The following is a 4936-nucleotide window of genomic DNA, read 5'->3' on the forward strand; positions in this document are numbered from 1 at the left end:
AAAACATAAAAAGACTCCTAATAGCTTCAGTAGTAGGAGCTCTGAAATGTTTTTAGATGCTTTAGAATCTGAATATTGACCCGACATAGCATGTTTTTCACAGTGATTTGGCATTTTTGTATATTAATGTTTAACCACCAAAAGAATTTTGCATGCATAATAGTTGCTCACTACTTATTAATCCTTTTAATAAAAATAATAATATAATATATCTTAAAATGCTTTATATTAATATTAAAATTTATGAATGTAAAAGATTTAAAAAATATAACAAAAAATAATAATAGTAATTTATATATATATATATATATATATATATATATATATATATATATATATATATATATATATATATATATATTTCCCTCGCCCTTAACAGTAATCAAAATTTTCACAAAATAAAAGGAATTGGAGGGGTAGCGATCATCAAAAAGATCAGGCTCAGGAATGCAGGAGCTCCAATTGTTTTCCAATAAATAAATAAATAAATAAATCTTCAGAGTAGTTGCCAGGTTTTTGATCTGAAGTGCAGGTTCAAATAATGTGTATGATTATTTAATTTGTATAGCTTAGCTTCATGGAAAACAAAACAAACAAAAAAAAAAATCAATTTTGATTAGGTTACTAGTTTATCATTTCAGTGCAGTTGCAATGAGCGGGGAACTAAAAGTTTTCTTACACAAACAAAAAGCACCTTAAAAAGCACTTGAAAGTAAGCAAAGGTACAAAAAATGATTCCATATTTCATATGAACCTTTAATGTATTTGGTTAGTGTGTTATATAATTTATATATAATTTCTTTTTTGCCCCAGAAATGGCAGGGGGCTTCAAACATAGAGGCTGCCATACTCAGCTATTTGGGGGAGCAGGTCCCCCTTATTTACTGGGGCCGCCTGAGGCATGGAGACGCCAACAAGGGGAGGGAGGAGGCAAAAGGTTGAGGAACGCCTCCTGTATCCTCTGGAATGCTTCATTTTTTGGGAGGACCCCCAGTGTTGTTGGGCTGGAGAAGCTACAGCAATACAGCTGCAGCTCATCAGCCTGAGTTAAGCAGTGTGGTGATCGGTCTCTAAAAAAAAAAAAGAGAGAGGCGAAATGATCTACCTCTGCAGGTTGTGACCTGAGCCCCTTTGATAATAAACTAGAGTCATAATCAACTCTGATACAGAAGAGTTTCTAAAGAGCACATCAAATGTGGCTGATTGATAAGCCAGCACTTCATTGCACATTGTTCATTGACAGCCTTGTCAGTTGAGACGACATTTTATATTAAAAACATATGGTCAAAACAAACAAATAAATAAATAAATGATGAATGAATGTATAAACAAATAAATAAATATTATTAAAATGTAAAGTTTTATCATTTAGGTTATATATATATATATAGTATATATATATATATATATATATATATATATATATATATATATATATATATATATATATATATATATATATATATATATATATATATATTTATTTATTTATTTATTTATTTATTTATTTATTTTTTTAAAATTTTATTTATCATATAATTTAATTTCTAAGGACTTTAATGACTTAACTATTATTATGTATCTGGTGTGAAAATAGCAATACAAAGAAGAGTAGGTGTGTCCAAATCTTATTTGATTTATTTAGGTAATCTTTTTATTATTATTAGTTATTTTTTTTTATTGACTACAAGTCTATATCCAGCACATTCAAAACCATACTTCTATGAGAAGCTCTCATGCTGAATTCATAAGGAAGCTCTGTTAGTTGTATAGGTGTAGGTACATGGGTTGCCTGTGGCACTGTCAAGCTTAATTTTGATGTGTCTTTATATGTATTTCCAAGAGAGGATTGTGCAATAGATCCCACCTGTGTACTTTGCATAGAATGCTTCCAGAAGAGGGTGTGCACAAAAAGTCAGCCGTTACAAGGTAAATGCACTCAGTACTTAATAATAGTATAATTATTATTTTAATTACTATTTTTCCCCCAAATCTCAACCTGTTCTTCTCTACAAGTTTTGGCTTATTTTTCTATATTTTTATTATTAAATTTATTTTAAATTACTTCCATCGCAAGTGCTTATTATTTGTATTATTATATAGTATTTATTTATTATTATTGTTATTTAGAAATTATAATTATCTCCATTAAGTACTGCAGATGCATGCCTCAGCAGGAGGAGGTTTCTGCTGACCGTGGAGACTTGGAAGCCTGGAAGACTGGACCCTGCTGCTCCCTAACATGACCCTTCTGCGCTTGATTTCACTATGGAAGCGGTATAGCCGGCTCTTTCTGGAATCTTATCGATGTTGATTTTTTTTTTTCCATGAACACTATTGTTGAACTAACTTCCTGCCTTGGGGTCAGAGGAGCCGTTTCCTGTCCGTGCGTTTGCTTCAACCCAAACCCTCCTTCTCTGTGGGAAAACAGGGTGTGTGGGAAAGTGACTTTGTGATGCAAAAAACCAGCTGGAATAAAAGCGGCGAGTAGACAAAGAAAGTAAAAAAGCGCTAGTTAGAGGGTTTTATTGTACAAGGAAATGAATTTAAATAACTAGAATGAAAGTGAAAGACTATCACTTGTAGAATTGTTGTGCTTAATGGCATAATAAATCATCCCACAAATCCCAGTGTCTCACTTAAAAGCAAGGATGTATGTTATCGACTGTATGTATTCATGACTGATTTCTTGCTGTATGCCTACATTTTGGCTTCCGCGGCGCAGATGGTGGCCGATAACTCAATAGATCCACCGCCGATAAAGATCAGGCTCAGATCCACACTCACTCATGGCCACTTTGTTTGGAGAAAACAGCAGGTGCCTTTTTGTGTTTGACACCTCTGGCGCAGATCTAAACATACACAAAAATGAACACTACAGATGGACATTTAAACCAAATCAGCAAGCATCATATCCTGCTCAAGGGCCTGCAATAAATTGTGTGTTTTGTTTTGGTTGTTGTTTGGTGCTTGTTCAGTCAAAAATTATCTGAGCTGTGAGAGCTCTTTCGGGCGCTAATTTACTATTTTTTGGCGTGACTGCATTTTAGGAGATGTTACAGATCATGATCTTCTGGTGATGAGAGGATGTTTAAAAATTTACTGCAGTAGGCGCGGGGCTTGATTCCTGCCAGATAACAGGCAAATATACGTATGAGAATAAACAGCAGTGAGTTCATGTGTTTTTGTGATCTTCTCTATGCAAGCCTGCTATCCCTAAAATAATACTAATAATAAAAAAGCCATTTAAAGAATTTTCATTTTGGGAATTAATTACTCCTTTATAATCCTCACATCATTTGTTGTTTCAGCCCCTTTTGACTTTTATTTTTGGTTACACTTTATTTTAAGGTGCCCTTGTAATAAAGTGTTACATTATTTTTTTCTTCTTCTGTGGAACACAAAAGGCGATGTTTAGCAGAATATCCAAGCTGCTCTTTTCCATATAGTGAAAGTGAATGGGGACTGGAGCTGTCTAGCTCTATAACAAAAATAAAGGATATAAATATATATAAAGTATAATCATGTGACATTACAATTTTCCACATTTATTGATTATTAGGAGACAGACTTCGATCCTGTATTAGAACAAAACTGTTTTAACAACGACAGCAAACAAGGAGAAGTAACACGGGCGCGCAAAATAAAAGTACTGGCACGCCGTCAAATAAAAGTCCCGCCTCAACACATCAGCCAAGCAGAAAAACTTATCGGGGCCAAGCCGAATTTGAAAATGGCAATATCGCCTATATATCCGTCGTTTGAGCACAAAAATAGTAGTATTGGTGTTATTATTAGGATTTAAGAGTTAAGAGTAATATTAATTATTATTATTTTATTATTATTATTACACCATCAGTTTCGGTGCTTGAACAGCTCCAGTCCCCATTACTTTCATTATATGGAAACGTCAGCCTTGAATTTCATTAAATATCTCCTTTTTGGGTGAATTAATAAATTGATTTTTTTTTTTTTCAAGTTAAATTCTGTGAACAGCTAAAAACTAAGTGACTCTGTGACTGTGTCATTTGCTGGTTGTGTGTATCATAGGATGAGTGTGTGATGGATCCAGGCCTTCGGGAAAGGGCTCAGACGCTATTCCACCTGCTGCTGCGGTACACAACAGACATGCTGGTTTGGGAAGATACCAATGAACTATCAGAGGAGCTGAAGCCAAAGTGAGATCTGCAGTTACTAAACCTGCCAGCTGGAAAGTCCAAAATAGATTAACGTTGTTTAATGTTGTTTTTAGAGTGAAGGAAGACACCTACTTCTGTGTGCTCTACAACGATGAACATCACTCATATGACCACGTCATCTACACACTTCAGCGCGCGATTGCCTGTGACCAGAATCAGGCCCAGATCTACACTGCACTTATTGACAAAGAAGTAAGTATTCTGAGCATCACCTTTCCGCATAATCTTACATGGTCAATGTATAGACTTTTCATTCCTTGTGTTACTATGATTTCAGGGGCGGAAAGCAGTGAAGAGAGGTACTCTCAGATCCTGCCAGCAAGCCAAGGACAATATCAGGGTAAGCATACTTGGTGCACTTTTCAAACACACATATTTTTTTATGCTTTATGCAGGGTGCATGTAGATGACTTATTTAACCATCTTTGTATGACCTCTGCAGCGTAACCGGAGCCACATCATCCAGAAACTTTGGGGTGGAGATTCTTCACACTGCATAAAATGGCTCATCAGACCTTCGCCCTCAACTGGGCATGGTTCCAAAAGATTCATTGGCTACTCAGTAGATGATTAGGAGCAGGAAAGTGAACCGAGAACTGGTGAAACGTCTTTTATTTTTTTAAACAACTCGTTTATTTAATACCATACCAAATAGTAAAAGAAAAATATTCTTTGAGTTTTTTTTTTTTTTAAATGTTTATTTTATATTTAATTGTTATCAGTACTACATTTATGCT

At 34.5% G+C, this 4936-nt stretch overlaps 1 pseudogene; it reads left to right on the forward strand.

Annotated features, from left to right (window-relative positions):
* The first annotated feature begins 4043 nt into the window (after nt 1-4043).
* LOC109052347 overlaps nt 4044-4936 on the forward strand; it is a 26711-nt pseudogene continuing 25818 nt past the window's right edge.

This window comes from Cyprinus carpio, chromosome A17 (assembly GCF_018340385.1).
Source record: "Cyprinus carpio isolate SPL01 chromosome A17, ASM1834038v1, whole genome shotgun sequence".
Lineage (NCBI taxonomy): Eukaryota > Metazoa > Chordata > Actinopteri > Cypriniformes > Cyprinidae > Cyprinus > Cyprinus carpio.